The 20,661-nt window shown below is 50.9% G+C and overlaps 1 long non-coding RNA gene across 2 annotated transcripts; it reads right to left on the reverse strand.

Annotated features, from left to right (window-relative positions):
* Positions 1 to 1,403: 1,403 nt before the first annotated feature.
* Positions 1,404 to 9,818, reverse strand: LOC142032501 (uncharacterized). 2 transcript variants are annotated; one of them, XR_012650851.1, is made up of 5 exons: positions 9,255 to 9,818; positions 8,719 to 9,179; positions 7,066 to 7,414; positions 6,682 to 6,740; positions 1,404 to 4,158 (listed from the first exon to the last, which is right to left on the reverse strand). It is a non-coding gene; the product is annotated as an uncharacterized LOC142032501 (long non-coding RNA). The 2 variants fall into 2 exon arrangements; XR_012650850.1 differs by having other exon boundaries at positions 8,719 to 9,818.
* Positions 9,819 to 20,661: the final 10,843 nt, after the last annotated feature.

Below are 20,661 nucleotides of genomic sequence, written 5' to 3' on the forward strand. Positions count from 1 at the left end.
CCGTGCCGCACTGCCGTTACCATTGGACCACGCGTGCCGTTACAGGGGCACCACCGCGCCTTTGCAGCCTCCGAACTGTAGGACCCAATTTTGGTCGCCGGGCAGCAGCATCCCCACAACGATCCTCTTCGGAGCAGCGGCTGCACGAGGGATGACTGACAGCTCAGCCCAGGAGAGACCAGACACAGGCGGCAACTACTTACTGGGGGCACAGGGCTTACGTTGCCCTGCCCTTTCCCCACTCGCAGCCCCGGCAGCCATCTTCAGCGCCTCCGTTCCAAAAAGCACCCGAGTGGCTGGAGCGTTTACAGCAGTCAAGTGCAAAGAACAGACAAGTCGGTTGGTCGCTTCTGTCCCTGCCCCCCCACCCCCTTATCTAGAGAGGAGAAGCAGCACAGGGAGCCTGCAAACGGCAGGGGGGAGGGGGTTGGTCCCCTGGACCAAGCCCCCAGGGACTGCTGTATCCCTCTGCATGTGGCATCAGGGTTGCGGGAGTGACAGCAGCCAGTCAACAGATGCTGGCGACAGATTTTAAAAACAAAAAATAACGCCTGGTGCAGCTGGCAGCCTGAAGGCAGGCCACAAGAGACCCAAAGCTGCTCTGTGCCAGAGGGGCAGCTCTGTCCAGCAGGAAACGCCGCGTCCCAGCGCACCAGATGCCAGCGGCCCACCTGCAAGCGAGCGATACCCTGGCGACCCTGGGGCTCGGTTGGGGTGGGCGCACCTTTCCTCACCTCCGTGCCGTCAGAACTCTGCTCTCCCAATCCTGCGCGCACGCAAGGCTTCTTGTGTGGGGCTTGTCTCTTATCGAAGAGACGCTGCACGGTGTTACTTACCGCCCCGCCCTCCGGCGTGCAAAGGAATCAGCCGTGAAGCAGGGATAGCAAAGAGGCCTGTCGGGATATTAGTAGTCCTCAGCAGATGACCGTAGAGCCCTCGAGGTTCCATCTTTGCTCCCTACAGCAGCATGGCTCCGCACTCCTTGCCGCTCCCGCCGGCAAGCGACACAATTGCCCTTTGCTGCCTGCAACAGGCAGTACCTGCACGGCCCCAGTACTGCCGCTTACAGAGCGAGAGGCGCTCGCTAGAAAGCGGCAATGAAGAACAAGGACGGCCCGTCAAGATGGCAGGACGAACATAGAGAGCCTCCAGCGTTAGCCAGGCAGGGCTTGCAACTCACCTCGTGTCGTGGTTTAACGCCAGCCAGCAACAAAGCCCCACGCGACCGCTCACTCGCTCCCCCGCCCCCAGTGGGACGGGGAGACAATCGGAAGGGCGAAAGTGAGAAAACTCGTGGCTTGAAACGAAAACAGTCTAATCATTAAAAAGAAACAACAACAACAACAACAACTTGCAAGGAAAAGAAGAAGAAAAAATGACAGAGAATGGGGTGCAGGCAGTATGCCAGGGGTCTGGAGCCTGACGGATGATGGGGGGGGTGGTGGTGGTGGTGGTGAATATGGAGGAGGGAAAGGAAGCGGGGGGGACGACGGGGAGGACGGGACAGGAGACAGAAGAGCAGGGGATGCGGGGGGAAACAACTCGCGTGGGTTAAAAACTCGCATGGGTGAAGGGGGCGGGCTGGAGCAGCAGGGGGCATATGGGGGAGAAACACACACGGGGGGGGGGGTAGGTGAGGGTACAAAGGTGCATGGGGGGACACAGGTGGGGATGACCTACCCCAGGGAGTCCACCCAGGATGATCCACAGCAGGTAACTCGCCTGGGATAACCCACAACAGAGCATCCACACCAGATAATCCACGCTGGGAGGACCCCCAGCAACGCCCCTCAAACTGCCTGTGCTTCACCCCCAATCTTCCCCAAACTGGGGAGTTTTCTGCTTTTTCAAAATACTCAGTTTGGGGTGTGTTTCAGTGCTTTTCCACAACATAAAAAGGGGTGATCTTTTGGTTGTGGTTTTGTGCCTGAAAATGGGGTGGTTTTTTTGCTTTCCAGCTGCACCAATCCAGGCGGATTTGGCTTTCCCAGGAGTCCCAAATTTGTTTGTTTTTTTTCCGTTGCAGACCCAGAATCAGGGGGTTTGGGGTTGTCCTGGTTTCGGCTGGAATAAAGTTAATTTTCTTCTGAGTAGCTGGTACAGGGCCATTTTGGATTTAGAATGAGAACAATGTTGACAACACACCGATGCTGTAGTTGTTGCTAAGCAGCATTTAGACTAAGTCAGGGACCTTCCAGCTTCTCATACCGCCCTGCCAGCAGAGGCTGGGGGTGCACAAGAAGAGTCGCTGAGCTAAAGCAGGATTCCAGGTAAACAGGTCAGCTCAAAATACACCGCCTCCTTTAAAAGTTAAGAGCGATTTGAACACTTAAAATCAGCACTTAGGCTAATCGATACCATTTTGAACACCTTCTTAGCATACAAGTAAACACTCTCGCTGGTGTTGGAAAACGTCTCCTCCCTTCCTTACAGCACTGCTGCAGGGAGATAACCCTGGGAGGCTGCGGGACGAGGTCGTACACAATCAGAATCTACGCTTACGGATCCGCCGCAACAGCTACAGCCCTTGCGCTGCTGCTGCGGCTGCTGCTTTGCATCTTGCTTGTTTGGTGAATAAAGCTGAAAGTGAAGTGGAAAACTTCAAAGAGCAAAATGAAAAATAAAGAATAAATCTCAATCATTCACTTTACACTAAAAAGGTGTGCCCATGTTTATATACATCCAATAAAAATACTTATACTATAAAAGTATTTGATTTTCCTTTTCCATTACCTTAACTTGCACAGCTCTGAATTCATACCATTAAATTATCTCTCTCCAAAGTACACAGTTATAACGGGACTAGAGGTTTTTGTGCGTGTTACAGAACGCGGAGGGACACCTGGCCAGCTGAGCTGCCCAAGAGAGGTGCTACTGAACTGCCAGGGAAACGCACCATTGAAAGCCAGACAGAAAGAAAGTACGTCAGAGCACTCCGTCAAAACATCAGGAAAAAAACCCCATAACATTCAGTTGCCTCTGTTTTTAAATGTTTAGACAAATACCTAACTGCTTACATACACCTAACAAATCATATACTACAGCTATTTGGCAGTTACAGTTTAAACAATGCAAGTCAATTTGTAAAATCCCCAGCGCTGCAATACCTCAGACAAACAAAAAGGACTGGCAGATTCCCCAATGCTTTTGGCAGTACTGAAGCATGCAGAGCAACACATTTTCATGTTATCTTGACTGTTACAACTGAGAAACCAAAGACCAGTGATGCCATCAACTTTAGGAAGATGGGCTGTGCTTGGGTCTTTGGAAGGAAATTGACTTGTTTTTTTTTTTCCTCTTTTTTTTAAAGAGAGTGAAAAGTCTCGTTACTGATGACTTCTACTGTCAAGTTGATCACCTCTGAAGATCCACTCTGATGGGAAGTTCATAAAACAAAATTTCTTTGAGAGAGAAAGACTTCCATTTTGGAAAATCTCTTTCCAACTGAAGTCAAAATTACACACTGTAGGTTAAAGGAAAAAATACATTACTGAAGCAGTAACTCATCAAAACCACCTCAGGACTCACTGTCACTAGTTACAAGGCTGCTAATGCTTCCTGGGAAAGCCTGGAAAACACACAGACGCGACGCCCATTTGTCCTGTTTTGCCCGCATCTCTTCTTTGACCTTGACTGCTTTTAGTACAGATGCTAATTATCTCCGTAACGTTTTTGAGTACTACTAGAAGATATTTAAAAAAAAAAAATCATTGACTGTAAAAGCATAAAGGTTTTATCATTAAAACAAAGTCTGTTTCTTCTGAACAGCTGAACTCTTACGAACAGTTTCTTCCCTCTTTTAGTACAAAATTAGTTTCACAGTATCATTTACTAGCAAGCACACAGAAACAGAAGATTATGCTTTCAGGAAGAGAAGATAAACTGAGGGAAGTAAACTTTGTATAGGTGTAACATGCTCCAGAACAGAACTTATTTTTAGTATTTGTGTTAAAATATTTCATGTAAAAAAAAAGTAGAAGGAGAGTTGGCACACTCTCAACGTTAAAGTCCGTACCGCAAGTACCTTTGGAAAAACGCAGACACACATCGTAGGCGTACCTTGTACTTGCAGGCCACTACGGAATCTTTCCGTCTGTCTCGTACCTTCACGGCAGAAGAAAGGGCAACCACGGCGAAACGGTGCCAGCTGACATCCAGCTGAGAGAAGAAAAAAAAACATTAGCACAAAGCTGGGTAGGAATCCAAAGCTGCCTTTTTTTTTTTTTTGTGAAGGTTTGTGAAGACAGTACGACTGAGCGGAGGAAAAACTATTTTTGAGTCATCTTCGGTACAGTTGTTGACACGGGCCACTAGAGCTTTTGCATTTTTCAGACAACCGTGCCTTCTTTTTTTTTTCCTTTCTTTTTTGACTCACTGGCAACTTTACTTTCACTAGAACTCACTTTCCTAGATACACGCAGGTGACAGACATAGAGACCTACCTACATTTTCTCAAGCCTTAGTATAGCCGAGGCTCCATCACCCTATACGTCCCAAGGTGAGTATTTTTGCTAAAGAGCACAGCAACACATCTGTCCTTGTGAACTGCTTCGTTGCAAAAAAGGAATCATTTTTTCCAGGCCGTTGCTCCAAACGGGCAAGATCTTTTAAAACCGCAGTTGTGCCACCAAACCCGCTCAGGGTCCCTCCTAGCTTTTGACCGCCCTGAGATTTAACAGGCACACGCTCCATTCCATCTTCCAACAGCAAAAATACGTTAACGCTCTCGGACCCAGAGCGCAACCCTACGGATGTCCACGCACGCACCCTGCCGTTTTGATGAGGAGCCACCAAGCATCCCTGCGAGCACAGCTGCACGCGCCAGATCGGTTTCCCCTACGCCCCGAGTTACCGGTTCCGGTGAACGTAGTTTCTGACGCTTTAAACCGAAAACCGTATCTCGACGCTTCGCCACAGCAGAAACGACCCATCGCCACAACGCTACAAAAACGCAGTAACACCAATTGCAAACCCACAGCAGCAACAGCCCCAGAAATATTTAGACCAGGAACAAGGGAGAAAAATAAAACAGCTTCATCTCACGCACAGGGGAGCGGCAGGCAGAGAAAAGGGTCGGCATTCTGAGCCCTTACAGAAAACGGGCATTCTCCTTCCATTCCTCAGCCCGTCCGTTAAGGTCTAAATACCGCAACACTACTACGGCAACGTCGAGAGCAGGGAACAGCAGCCCTGCCGCTGGACTTGCCACTGACCCACACTATTTACGTAGCAGGACGCGTACGCAGAGGGACACGTTTTGCCACACGCAGCCCTGAACTTCCTGAAAATTTACGTTTACCAAAAAAAGCCATTTGGAACATATTGCCAAACAACATTCGGCAAGAAAGCTTTGATGCGTTTGACACACGCAAGTTTTTGGTCACTTGCTATTTGCTTCCTGTTGCTGCTGCTGTTCCTCCTTCAGAAATTCTACTCGTAGCCCAGTTATTCACTACCGGTTCAAGCATTTGCCTTCCTGGTATTACCAGCACATTCACAGAGGCAAATAACTTACTTGCTCTTCTACAATTATCCAAACGACAATTACAGCCATGAAAGAGAAGGAGAGGTCAGGCAGCAGAAGAGCTCTGCAGGCTGGCACCAGTCAATATTGCACTCTCGAAGAACAAACAACAACAAAACAAAACCGTGACCCTCTATCCTTCTTTTTTTTTTTTTTCCCCTTCTTCTTTCAGAGCTCATCCCTGCCTCAGCATTTTGTCTTGTCAGAGCATGAAGCGCAGGTGATCCGTACCCTGATGACTTTTGCGTGTGATGAATGCCTGTTCAGAAATAGTCCAGATCTGCAAGACTGGTGTCATTTCTATGGTTTTAATCATCATAACTCAAATTTTATTTACTCACGCATTTGTGAGGAAACTAATTAACTTTCAGACACTGCCTCTCCTTTTTTTGAGGGGTGGGGTGGAAACGTGTTAGAGACTGAAAAACATTACGATTCAGAGCTCCCAACCACGAGGGAGTGGTGGAGAAATCAATGAAAGCAAAGACCAACAGCAGCAACATCAGCTGAAAGTTGGCTTTCATTCCGATCACGTACTTAAGCGACTCTCCTTGCAAGTCTGTGCCTCGGTCCTAGGAATGATTAGTCCCTTTTTGGAAGGACAAACTTTTTCACTTAAAAGTCCTAGACTGAAGACTCCGCTGAACGGAATGGGGATTGTGCCACGGGACAACATGCCATCAACACTCTTAATGGGGAAGGGGAAAAAAAAAAACCAACCAAATAAAAATCAAGTACCAGTTCCCATCATGTTTCACTCATTACATTTCTACTGGCATCTAGGTGCTCGAAAACGAACTACAGGGACACCACATATTCCTAAAAATTCAGTTATACATAAAAAAGTAAAAGGCTATTTCCAACTTGCCCATAAAATCAGTATGAACAGAGAGAAGAGAAACACTCGACCCCCTAAAGAAGCTAACAGGCAGCTCTGAATTTACCAGACAGGAAATTTCATTCTTTCACCTGAAACAAAAACACATCACGGGACCAGCTCAGGAACAGGGCACGATCTGTTAACAGCAATTTTTCCATCAGCTTTTCAGCACTAGCAGCAAATTTGCCTTCCCTGTGGGTTTAACGTGGAGCATCTGTAGTGCCCTCGAACTCGCAAGTGTTTCTCTCCGCTCCCCCAGCCCGATACGTGCAATTACCTGAGCAGCAAGCGGAATTAACCACGCAGGATTTTCTTCGTGTGACGCAGAAGGTGACGCTGGGAGGAGACAAAGAAATGAACCTGCTTGTCACACCCAGCCAATGGTGAAAAGACAGGGGAGGATTCTGCCGGAAGGGCTCTGCACCCCAGGAGCTCCCGCCAGCCGGTTTCTCTCCCCTTTGCCCGGTACCGAGGGGACGACGACACCTCGCCCGCGCCCCCTCGCAGGGGAGGCTGCCCCAGGAGAGCCGGGGGACCCCCACCTCGCTTCTGCCCGTGGGAATGGACCGGGAGACACCCTCCACGCAGAGACAGGAGCGTGGCGTGGATTGCATGCCCGAGGGAAGAGGCCGGGCTCCCCGCTGGCAGAAGGACAACTCACCTCCCCGCTGCTCGGAGCTGCTTGCTGCGGACAGCCCTGCCTGCGCCCGGCCGCTCTTCCGCCGTGCTGGGAGCGCAGTCCGGCCGACGGACGCTCCAGCGAAAAGACGCTCCAGCTAATCGCGCCCCCTGCTCGTTACAGCCGCAGGTACTTTTGCCTCTGGCTAATGCACGCTCCAGACAGCGGACACCCCGCCTCGTTCCAGCTGCCGCTTGCTACAGTTCTGGCTCGTTGAAGCCCCAGCTCCGCACTGAAGCTCCGGCTGATTTCAGCTGCTTCTCCTTACAAGCTCCAGCTACGTGCAACGGTCTGGGCTTTCCATAAGGTTGCATATCAACTGCTGTCAGAACTGGAGCATTAGGATTAAACATCAGAGTTACACACCAAGTAAATATTCGTTAAGTTTGGACAATTAATTACTTAATAACTATTCTGAGCAGCGCAGAAAGAAGAGCTGGACTCAAAGAGGGCACGCGGGGTCTGAAAAGCGCCTTTCCCCCCCACAGACCATCGCAGATGTTGAGCTCGGCCGGCTGCGCGCTGGCCTCCCGAACTTCGGCGTCCGACACGACCAGACCCCCATCTCCGGGGAGGGACCACGCACCCTGCCCGCCCCCCGCTTCCCCCCGCAGCCCCCAACACCCTCCCACCCGCCTGCAAAACCAGCCAAGCCGGCTCCCGCTTTTGGCCCCCACACCAGCTGACTCGGGGCCCATTTGGGAGCCAAAAAACCCGGCTGCTCAGCCTGTTCTCAAGGCCCAAACACGCAGGGCCGGACCTCTGTTTCTGGGCCCAAAGCCGCGCAGCTCGGACTGTTTCCGAGCCCCCAAATCAGCCACGCGAGCCTGTTGTCAAGCCCCAGGAACAGAAAACTTGTTCTCCATTTCTGACCCTGCAGTGCCCACGGGCGACGCCGAGCATAGCCACCCCACAGCCCTGCACCCCCGGGGCCCCACGCGCAGTTTCGGGGAGCGCTCGGGACCTGCAGAGGGCCCGGTCCCACGCCTCTGCAGGGCAGCCCCAGCACAGGCAGGGGCTTTCAGGCTGCCGTTTCAGGCTTTATTTCCCCGCCATCACTGGCACGGCCAGGCCCCCACCCCAAACCTCCCAGCCGAAGCACCCCCGCGGGTAGCCAGGCCCAGCCACCCGGAAAACAAGAAAACCAAAGAGGGAACAACAAGACAGACAACGTGGGGAAAGGCAAGGAGAAGGACACAGAAACAGAGAGAGCGCGGGAGGGATAGGGAGCAGGACAGAGAGATGGAGCAAGAAAGGAAAAAAGGACGGGAGGCAGAACCAAGGGAAAGAGACAAGGACAGGGAGCAGGACAAAGGGACGGAAGAGGAAAAAAAATTAGCGACGGGCTGCAGGACAGAGATGAAGGGATTAAATAGACACAGGGAGCATGACAGAAGGACAGAGAGGAGACAGACAAAAGGGACAAAGGGCAGGCCAGCATCGGAGGGGAAAAAAACCAACTGCGATGGGCAGTGGGAGAGAGATACGGAAAAAAGAAAAAAATACTGAGGAACAGAAAAAAGAAAGCAGTGACAGCTAGCTGGACAGGGGGACACAGTCAGAAAGGGCGGGAGAGGGAACCGGGCAGAGAAAGACAGACAGAAAAGGTAGCGCAAGAAAGCAAGGCAGAGGGACCTTGCCAGTTCAGACGCTTCTTTCTCCTTCTCTCCTCCCTTCCTCTTCTGTAACTCCAGTCACTTGGCTGTCCTCCACATAACGGAACACGCGAGCGCCTCGCAGCTCTTACGAGTTGAGGCCCCCTAGACACGTAGCCTCGCTCGCTCGCTCACTACGTGGCCGTACCGCGCTGCTGGTCATGCATACAGACCCTGGCAGCCTGACCTGCTGCGGACTACGAGGAGGGATCCTCCCACACCCAGAGAGGCAGGCTCTCTCTTGCCTGCAGCAGGAGGCAGCTGCCGGCCGGCCTTCCGTTTCTTCTTCGCTACCTTTCTGTGGCCTCTCCAGCTTCAGCAGCTCCCGTCCACAGCCAGCAAGCGCTCCGCCTGTCCCTCTGTGCTCCCATGCCGCGAGGAGAGGGAGGCCAGGCAGAGACAGCCCGCATGAGCCTGAGGCTGCTGCAGTCAACGGCATCCCTGGGGACACACGGACAACCGCACTCACAGCGTGGCCTCTGGGAGAGGGAAAGAGGCAGCAGTGACCGTTATTACCGTAGCTCGACCCTCGCCGGAGCCCCTCCTTCCGCAGGGGCTTCCGCAGACGCCGCTCGTTCCCCGCGCCGCTGCTAACGGCACCCACGTTCAGGGAGACTCGAGAACATCGGAGGGCCAGCTTGCTGCCCTCACGACAGGGCTCGGGGGCTGCCTGCGGCTACAGCACAGGCTTCAGGGGAGGGGCTGGAGCTGAGGGCAGCCGCACCGGCCGAGCGGGGCCGGGGGAAGGCGCCGGGGGGAGCTCCGGCGACTCGGGGAGGCGCCCGCTGGCCGCGCCTGGGGGGTGCCCGCCTCCGTCCCCTCTTCCCTTCTATCAGCTCTCGGGGAACCGCCCGGCGCTGCCCTGGCCCGGCTCGCCTCCGGCGGACCGGGAGCCTGCTGCGGCGGCCGCGTCGCAGCTTCCCGTCCCGCCAGCCCCGGGCGGCCAGCGGGCAGGAGGCACCCCGAGGCACCCCCCGCCCCCGCCCCCGCCGGAGGGGATCGCTCGCCTCACCCGCGGTCCCGGCGCTCGCCCGGTGCCGCCGAGACCCGCGCCCTGCGCGCCGCCACGGTGCTCCCGGGGACCGCGCATGCGCCGGCCGGCGACGGCGCGCCGGAGGGGTCAGAGGCGGCGCGCGAACGCCGGACTGCAGTACCGCACTTCGGCCGCCAGGTGGCAGCAGCGAGAGCGACGGCACCACCCCGCAGGCAGCGCAGTATCGCATTGCCGTTGCCGGCGGACGGCAGCGTGGAGCATGTGGCCGTCACCGCGCATGCGCAGCTCCCGAGTTGCAGTACCGACTTTCGGTCGCAGGGCGGCAGCAGCGAGCGCTCCCCAGCGCAGCTCCGGGCCCCCCCGCGACCACGCCCCCCCCGCTTGGGGATGACAAGGTGTCACGGTTGAACCCCAGCCGGCAGCTCAGCTCCACGCAGCCGCTCACTCCCCCCCAGTGGGATGAGGGACAGAAGGAAGGGTAAAAGCGAGAAAACTCATGGGTTGAGATAAAGGCAGTTTAATAGGTAAAGCAAAAGCCATGCGCACAAGAAAAGCAAAACAAGGAATTAATTCACCACTTCCCATGGGCAGGCAGGTGTTCAGCCATCTACAGGAAAGCAGGGCTCCATCGCACTAAGTAACGGTGACGTAGGAAGACAAATACGATCACTCCGAACATCCCCCCTTCCTCCTTCTTCCCCCACCTTCGTAGGCTGAGCATGACGTCATATGGTCTGGAATATCCCTTGGGTCAGTTGGGGTCAGCTGTCCTGGCTGTGTCCCCTCCTGACTTCTTGTGCCCCCCCAGCCTGCTCACTGGTGGGGTGAGAAGCAGAAAAGGCCTTGGCTCTGTGTAAGCACTGCTCAGCAGTAACTAACACACCCCTGTGTTATCAACACTGTTTTCAGCACAAATCCAAAACATAGCCCCACAGCAGCTACTGTGAAGAAAATGAACTGTATGCCAGCGAAAACCAGCACACAAGGGCAAACAGAAAAAAATCAGGAGATGACAAGGGCAAAGAGACTCTGAGAGAACAAAGCACAGGGAGAGCCCTGGTACACATGGAAAGAAAAACATATGACCATGAAGCACACCAAAAAGCAGTGATGATGAGGCGGAGTACCCTCAGCAATTTTGCAGATGACACAAAACTGAGAGGAGTGGCTGATAAGCCAGAGTATCATGCTGCCATCCAGAGGGACCTTGACAGGCTAGAGAAATGGACTGACCTGAATCTCATGAAGTTCCACAAGAGACGTAACGGTCAGCCCACTTTTTCCTTCAAGGTTAGGACTCAGTTCTGTAATTCAAGGAAAAACCCTGAACTCACCTGTCTGTGTTTCTGTCTACACCTAGACTACAGCCCTGCAAGAAAATTTTGACAGCTTTCAACTCATTCACCATCTCAGCCGTGGCAGTGTGTCATGGCTGCACAGTATCAAACCGAGGAGACCTCAGATCTGAGCACACAGGGGAGCGCTGGGTGGCACAGGGGAAGGTTACTGTAGTGATCCTAACCAGATTAATGTACAGCTGAGGAGGTAGTGATTGACGTAACAGTTAACCTGAGAAGGCACATGCCCCTGCTGTACTATGCTGCATGTATAGGTTGGCCTTCAGGCATGTGCTGTGCTGCACATACACCTTGGTCACAGGATAAACTTAGCTGACTAATTGTGTAAAAGGAGCCTGTAGGCAGTTCCCTCTTGGCACTGGTGATTACATGTATTTGTCTTTATCTTACACTGAAGCAGCAGGTTCTCAAGTGAACCCTCTCTTGTTTGACAGTAAAAGGATGAATAGAATTATTTTCTTACAAGAAAATTCTGTAAGATCTCTAAAGACCAAGATGTCAACAGAACCTCCTCACAGACAGGAGCTGCACTGTAGCTGTGCCTCAATTGGAGGTCTCTCTAATTCTGCACAATGTGATGTTTCCAGCATCTGAAGGAATGTAAGATTATACTGCGCTCTTTTCCCTACTAGTGTTAGCTTCAATAAATGGAATTTTGATCAATAATTTACAGAGTATGAGTGCCTTTCTTAGTGGAATCACAATGAACATTAGCCCTAGTGCATGATGGGAACAAACCCCAGAGAAGGGTACATAGCCTACTCTTTAGGGTTCAGGGCTTACAGTTTATTATCTAGGGATCTAGACTTTTCCATTTCACACAGTAAGCCCTAAAGTGATAAACTACAAATCTCAGAACCCAAGCAGTCCTTGGGGATTTAGAGCTTACGGATGAGATTAGATTTTTACATCTGGCGCCCTGATCAATAAATGAGTAAACAGTAAACCCTCATAAATACAGAGCCCCACAAAATAAAGTAATAAACCATAACCCCTGACTGAGAAACCATTGAAAACCACAAACTCTAAACAATAAACCATACGTGAAAAGCTCTGAGCACTCAGTTTTAAGCAAGAAATGCCAAAGAATATGTGAGCAGGAAAATAGTAAAGAGAAAAGTAAAAAGAAGATGAGAATTTTTGCCTGTAGCTTTACAAGTTTCCCTTTCATTTGGAAGGGCAGCAGAATGGGAATACACACACACACCAGAAACACTTTGCAGTTGTTGTTTATAGGCTTGGTTTCAGACACCATTCATCAGTGACCATAAGTAAGAATCAATCCATAGATTGATCCACTATACTAAGCTGCACTTCCACTGAACCAGCCTGCAACACAATGAGCACTAAATCTCCATTACAGACAATTAATATTTGTGGTCCTCTCAGCTCTGTGGGCAAATATCCAGAGCCAGTGACACCTGTAACCACCAATCAGCCTCTCCTTAAGGGAGGTGGTACCTGCTGAGAGAGAGAAAGTCTTCAACCACCAGACTATGCTTCAGCACCTGCAAAAGGCCAGAACAGTTGTTACCAAGAGGCCAAGCAACTGCACAGACCTTCCAGAACTATCCCAAATCCAAGGCGCATAATTGCTCCCACAATTACAACTGACCCTCTGTGCTGGTTCAGCCATGTTCTCTGGCTCTGCTTCATCACCAGGATGCCACAGCAGTCCTCACAGATGGTAAGGCTTGCTCAGGCACCCGGTTAACTCCAGCCTATGGTAGATGGTACTCCTCAGGGCAACGGCAGCACAGACACTGCAGCGTCTGTCTTGGCATAGAAACATACACAGGTCAAACAGAAAGGAGAAGTAAGCAGTCCCCGCTGATATAGCCACCCTCTCATTCATCACAGGCAGAAGAAGGCAAGATTTGGACTCCAAAGTGACCACCCACCACTGTGCCTGACAGTGCTACACATTCAGTGAGCTGTCACCAGAAACACTCCTCTCATCCACCCCGAGAGCAAGGAAGCCAGCCAGTCCTGTGCCACCTCTCCAGCCCTCCACCTTCCACACACAACCTATGCTTCTCCACTTAGCACAGCCCTAGCCCTTCTCCCACAGAAAACACAGGCACACAACACCGATACCACCCAACATTCTAGGTCATCTTCAGACTGCTCAGAAAGCAGCATTCAGCAAAGACAGGGGAAAAAAACCATGGCCTTTAAAAACTCTAAACAGTGGAGAGACTCAGCTAGCAGGAAACAGACTAACCAAGAAAGTGACGGAAGCAGGGCCTTGCTTCACTCACACACCTTAACAGACAATACAAGTGGCCCAAGTCAAATAGACCTTGCTAGAAAGTCCTAGTGACAGAAGGGTGTGCCAGAAAGCTGTCAGGTCCAGGTTTCTACTGCACACAGGCAGAAGAGGAGCAGAAGGAGGCTGATGCAAGGAAGATACTGGTTTGCATAAAGACAGATCCATCAGGAAACAGGCAGGGGTCGATGCCAGCGTCACAAGCATGATTCCAGCCACGCTGGGAGGCAACGCTGCCTGGGCACTGGCAACGATGCTGTAATGGCAGACTGCACTGACACGGAGTGCCAAAGATGATGGCAGCTCCAGACCGCCCTACCACAGGCACCCGTCCTAACAGCCGATCAGGCTGCCCATCAGAGTGGGGGTTCTACCCCAGAGGGGTGCTGAGTGTGTGTGGGTGTCCCCGCGCTGCACTACTGCACTGCGATTGAGGGAGGGCAGCAGGGAGTACGTTGCGAGCTGCAGCACCGCGCTGCGCTCCGCCGCAGGCCGCTGTGACGACGGCGGCACTGCGCATGCGTGAGAAAGGAGGCCCTGCGCCGGGATCGGTCGAGGGCGGCAGCGAGCACCGCGGCAGTACTGCGCGTGCGTACACCGCCGCCACCGTCCCACCACCCCCCCAGCTCAGCAGTGAATCGTTATCAACGGTGCGCAACCGTCAGGCGGCGGTGGAACTGCGCATGCGTGTGAGGCAGGCTGCAGTACTGGGCTGGGATCAACCGAGGGCAAGCGCGAGCGGGGCGCCGGCATTGCGCGTGCGTGTGTGCCCCCCCGCAGTACTCGACATTGACCAACTGGCGGCAACAGTGAGCACGATGGTGGCAGTGTGCACGCGTGCCTCCCGCTGCAGCGCATGCGTGAGGTGGCGAGCAGGCAGGACGGCGGAAACAATACGGACGGGGGGGAGGCTGGCGGAGGAGAGATGGTGAGCAGGATGGAGCGAGTGGAACAGCTAAAGAAGGGCGGCGAGCAAGCTGGACAGACGGCTGGAGTTGGTGGGAAGGATGGTCAGGCAGAGGGATAGAAGCAGAGGGACAGGGAACTGAACAGGGGGGTGGAGAAAGGACTTGGGCAGCTGCAGAAAACCTCTCAGCGTCCAGCCAAGTGAGCCGTATGCAGCAATGCCTAGTGCTTAAGGCTAACAGTCACTCGTCGGTGTATATCGGCTCCACTGCCTTGGTATCCATTGCGACAGTAATTTGTGATCTGCTGTTTGCTGACAGACGTAGTAAAAGGCATCATCCTATAAAAGTGTAAAGCAATGCAAAACCTGAAAGCTCTGCAGAAAAGCACAAGAAACCAAATTCAGTATACAAACATAAATGCTAATCTAATGCATGCAAACAAGGTAAAGGAAAACACACAAGCCACAAATGCTGCCCTTCCCCCCCCCCCCCATTTTGAAGACTTATCACAACATTTGGGTTTGCTGCAAGAAAGAAATCAGACCAAGTAGGCACTGCAGGTTAACCTTTCAGGAACCTCCTGTGTCCACATTCTTGGCATAACCGTGCCACGCCCCTCTTCCAATTCAGGCACTCGCAAGCGGATCCACTTCTTCAAACACTTGCTTAGTTACCTCCCGCTCATTGCCTCAGATAGACCACAGAGCTGAATGCTGGCTGGCACCAGGGGAAAGATAGGAACCCCCCAAAATGGTTCACAGCCTACTGTTTAGGGTTAAGGGCTTACAATTTATTATCTAAGGATTTGGACCTTTTCATTTAACAGTAAGCTGTAAACCTTGAACTTCTAAGTGTTAAACTACTCTTCTGGTTTCGGCTGGAATAAAGTTAATTTTCTTCTTAGTGGCTGGTATAGTGCTGTGTTTTGGATTTAGGATGAGAACAACATTGATAACACACTGATGTTTCAGTTGTTGCTAAGCAGCGTTTATACTGGGTCAAGGATTTTTCAGCTTTTCCTACTGCCCTGCCAGCCAGCAGGCTGGGAGTGCACAAGAAACTGGGAGGGGACACAGCCAGGGCAGCTGACCCCAACTGGCCAAAGGGGTATTCCATACCATATAACGTCATGCCCAGTATATAAACTGGGGGGAGTGGGCTGGGGGGCACCACGGCTCAAGGATTGGCTGGCCATCAGTCAGCAAGTGGTGAGCAACTGTATTGTGCATCGCTTGTTTTGTGTATCCTCTTAGTAGTAGTAGTATTTCCCCTTCCTTTTCTGTCCTATTAAACTGTCTTTATCTCAACCCATGAGTTTTGGTTTTTTTCCTGATTCTCTCCCCCATCCCACTGGGGGGGGAGGGGGGGGCAGGGGGAGTGAGCGAGCAGCTGCGTGGTGCTTAGTTGCCAGCTGGGCTTAAACCACAACCACTACATATCTTGGAACCCAAATGATCCTTGGCGCTTTACAACTTATGGATGAGGTTAGATTTTAAATCCCGCACCCTGATCAGTAAATAAGTAAACTATAAGCCCTGATTGATAGATATGGAGTCACACAGAATAAAGTCATAAACTGTAACCCGAGTGAGAAACTGTAAACAATGAACTCTAAACAATTGACGGAACGTGAGAGACTGAACCCTCAGTTTTGAGCAATACGTGCCACAGCACATAAAAGCAGGAGAACAGTAAGAAGAAGCAGAGGAAATTTTGCCTACAGCTTTTAAAGTTTCCATCCTTTGGAAGCGTAGCAGAACAGGATACACACCAGGAACGTGTTACAGATGCTGCTTATAGGTCTGATTTTAGCCACCATATGCAAGAATCAATCCACAGGATTGCAGTAAGCTGCACTTCCACTGAATCTACCTGCATCCCCGCAAGCACTAACTCATCTCCATTAGAGACAACGTAATATTTTTGGTCCCCTCAGCTCCACAGTCCAACACCCAGCAGCAGTGCCACTGAAAACCACCAGCTGATTCTATACCCTCATCACTCACCAGCACTCTTGGGCAGGCCTGCCAACAGCTGGACCATCCACCCCCGGAGGGACACATCACCATCCTGCGCCAGGGCCTGCCTTCCCGCCACAACTCCCAGCTGTCCGTGTCCACAGGGCCGACTGCATACCCTGGCTGCTGCTGGGGAGGAACCGGGGCCTTCAAGTCAGGACAAGGGATGGGAAAGGCAGACCCGCGCTCTAAGCAGACCCTGCCCTGCACACCCCTGCCTGCACCGAGTGGGCCTGGGTCCACACCCCCCGGCCCCCACCTCTGCTTCCAGACAGCCACAGGCACAGCGGGCAGGAGCCCAAGCCTGCGGCTGCCACCGGTCTCGCTCACCTGGCTGGTGCCCCTGACCCACGCCTGCCCCTGCCACGGGGAAAGGGGCTCTGCCCTCTGCCATGCTACCCCTAGGCACTGAACGTGCACTGGCCACAAATCAAGGAGGAGAGCGTGTCCCCGGGTACCGTGTGGTGAGTTGAGGCCTCAGTCGTCTTTTTTTCTGTCTCGGACGAGATTCCTCGAGGACTAAGGCAGCCCCCTTTGTCTTCTACTTGCCAGTCTGAATACAGCACGCGCAACTCAAATAACAGCATTAACCATGAAGAGAAGGCTGAGGAATACGTTACTTTAAGAGTAAGTTTTTTACCCAAACCTATATAGTAGGCAGAGAAAGTCAAGATTGAAAATACACAGCAGCATGTGGTTTTAGCACAGTTCCTCTTCTGTGCAATGCTTTGCAAATCCTTAAGTTGTATCAGATACTTTAACCAAATCTTGCACAATGAACAATTATCTGTGGTCAGTATTTAAAAGAAAAGCAAGAACAACTGAACGTTCTTCAAGGCAAAATTAAAATCTTCTTTTGACAAAAACTTCACACAGCAACATAGAAAGAAGGACTCCAAAGATAATTAATCTTCATTAATGGTGCTTTCCCCATCCATTCTTGAATACAGTGGCACTCAAATCTTTGCTCATGAAACAAGAAGTCTTTATGTGGAGAGACTGACCATATAGGCCCAGCATCAAAATCATACATGTGCTTCAATACAAATGGAGCTTTGACAACACATACCGTCTGAACCCAGCTAATGAAATCTGTCAACATTATACACCAAATCCAAGACACATGGATTAAAGTGGAAGAGAAGAGTCAGATTCTATATCTCTCAAAGCAAATGATTCAGTTCCTACAAGGAGCAATGGCTGAGGAAATTCTGGAGTGGTTAAATGTGTTGTCCAGATTTGGATCTCCTCCTCCTCCTCTACACTGATACACAGGAATTCCCATTCCCTATGGCGTACATTTTATACTGCATGGGTAAATACAGGGTGGCTTGAAAGCAATTCTTTCCTGAAGTCTTACTGTTCTGCAGGCAGCACTGGTTTTGATACAGGATGGCCTCTCCACCAAAATGAAAAAGGAAAGATTCAGTCCTCAGTAAAAGTATACCATTTCAAGAGTGACTATGTCTGTGCGTGTCAGTTTTCAGACCCATAGCTTGGCTGAGAAAATGAACACTTACGAAAATCTAAGCTGAATTTTCAGATTTTTTTTAATTTATATACAGTCAGATAAGATGCATTCTTGTTTCTTGCTATTTCAGCCACTAGTAACAAGAAGGGTAATGTTATCTAAGTATTGAATTTTTTATCATCATACTAAATGCAAGTACAATGTAAGACAATGAAACACATGCTGCATAGAGAACCACCAAGAATTGTTCCAGCTAATTCCATTCCTTTATTAGAAAGTGAACAGAAAGCTTTGTTAAGGAAAGATGGAGCAGGAAAGATCTAATTGAAGCAAAGTGGTATGCAAAGTATCCTGCAGCATTAGTAGCTGTATGCCAGCCCCAGCGGAACTGCTGACTGTATCTGACTCTTACATATCACAATCCACTGGTTTCCTAGGGAGGTCTTGCTATAAGGAAGCTTGGCTAGTGCCCCCACAAGTCTTTCTGGGCAATGGTTTCAGGAAATACTGCCAAATGTCCCTACCTAACAAAGCACTCCTGCCTGTCTTCAGACTTCTCTGCCATACAATTCTTTAGCTTCCCTACTCTCTTAGCCTCAGCACTGAAGCCTTTTTAAAATTCATCTCACAGTGTCCCAGCCGAAGTCCCTGATTTTGTCTCCCTCCTCTTCACTACATCATTGTCATCCCATTGCCAAGAACCCTAGAAGAAACATTATTTCTCTTCTTATAGGTCTCTTCCTTCTCCACTTCTGAAAACTCTTCAGAGTTGAAATTATTTTCAGCCTTTCTTCTCTTTCAGTTTGTTTTCATTTATGCTATGCCCTCTTCAGCCTCTCCTCAGTTTCCATAAATGCTCTCCTTTTCCCAGGCCTACCTCATGTTTTTCTTTCTTTCAACCATTTCCCTTTCCTTCATTCCCACTCACTATTGAGTTTTTTACCATCATACTAAAATGGAGAGATGCAGAGAAATTGTTTTTTACTCTACTGCAAGCCCGACAACCAAGTAAGTCTCAGGCCCATTCAGTTCAGCTGAGCTCCATCATTGTTTGGCCTGGCTACTCTCTTTCATTCCATAATAAATGAAGTTATGGAGCTAGGCCACAGCCTACAGAAACTATTATCTGCTGTATGATCTCTGTCTTTGCTGAAAACGAACTCTGAGAAATCTAAATAGACAGTTTCAGCTGGCACTGTGAGGGCAGAAGGTAGAGTGAAATTTATGTCTCTCTATAGTTACAACTGGGGCAACCTTGAAACCAAGAATAAAAATATTCCTGTTGCAATGTCCTAACATCCTGGGTCATTCTGTGGTGGGTTGACCCTGGCTAAACGCCGGGTGCCCACCAAAGCTGCTCTATCACTCCCCAACTCAGCTGGACAGGGGAGAGAAAATATAACAAACGGCTCGTGGGTCGAGATAAGGACAAGGAGACATCAATCACTCAACTAATTACCGTCATGGGCAAAAGAGATTCGACTTGGGGAAAATTAACTTAATTTATTGCCAATCAAACCAGAGTAGGGTAATGAGAAATAAACCCAAATCTTAAAACACCTTCTCCCCACCCCTCCCTTCTTCCCGGGCACAGCTTGACTCCCGAATTCTCTACCTCCTCCCTGCCAGCAGTAAAGGGGAATGGGGAATGGGGGTTACGATCAGTTCATCACACATTGTCTCTGCCACATTGTCATCCTCTTCAGGGGCAGGACTCCTCACACTCTTCCCCTGCTCCAGCATGGGCTCCTCTCTCCACAAATCCACAGGTCCTGCCAGGAGCCTGCTCTAGCGCGGGCTTCCCACGGGGTCACAGCCTCCTTCGGGCATCCCCCTGCTCCAGCGTGGGGTCCTCCCCAGGCTGCAGGTGGAGATCTGCTCCACCGTGGACCTCCATGGGCTGCGTGAGGGGGACAGCCTGCCTCACCGTGGTCTTCCCCACGGGCTGCAGGGGAATCTCTGCTCCAGCACCTGGAGCATCTCCTCCCCCTCCTTCTGCACTGACCTGGGGCTCTGCAGGGCTGTTTCTTTCACATGTTCTCACTCCCCTCTCCTGCTGCAGTTGTGCAGGGGTTTTTTCCCCTTCTTAAATATCTTATCCCAAAGGCACTACCACCATCGCTGATGGGCTTGGCCTTGGCCAGCAGCGGGTCTGTCTTGGAGCCAGCTGGCATTGGCTCTGTCAGACATGGGGGAAGTTTCTAGCAGCATCTGACAGAAGCCACCCCTGTAGCCCTGCCGCTACCAAAACCTTGCCATGCAAACCCAATACACATTCAAAGAGTGCAACGTAGCAACATAACAGATGCTGAGAAGGCAGAAAATATTCAAACACTTCTGTTTTGATCTTATAAAGGACACATTTATCATTAAGTGTTTGTCACTGAATGTATTCATAGCAAACTCAGCCATGTGAAACGTATTTTCAAAGAACTAGAAGTCCTGCAGTGGAGTCCCAACAGAAAGTTGTGAAAAGCAGACAGAGGAAAAACAACACTGGATATGTGCAAGACTTATGCCCTTTAAAGATTCACCCCAAGCTGATGGGGTGTATCATTCTACTGGTTTGATCTGATACTAAAGGTCTGGCGACAAAGAAGGGCTGGGAACAACCTCAGTGGTGGCCCTCACATGAGCATGCATGTTTGCTTGTCCAGGTTTATTCAAAGTCTACTCAAGAACTGAACTAGGGTCACCTAGTGGTGCCAGGACGTGGTACCAGATGATCTACACAAATACTGAGAGCCTGCCTGGTTGGATGGGATAACAGTTTGTTGTTTTACAGGAGGTTTACTCCTATAAATGGTATGACTGAATAAACCGTACTTCACTTTGGAAAAAGCTGGGATGATCAATAACCTTCTTGTTGCAAAGGAGAGAAAGCAAAGCTGTAGAAGTTGCATTC

The sequence above is a fragment of the Buteo buteo genome, chromosome 7, assembly GCF_964188355.1.
Source record: "Buteo buteo chromosome 7, bButBut1.hap1.1, whole genome shotgun sequence".
NCBI classification, from domain to species: domain Eukaryota; kingdom Metazoa; phylum Chordata; class Aves; order Accipitriformes; family Accipitridae; genus Buteo; species Buteo buteo.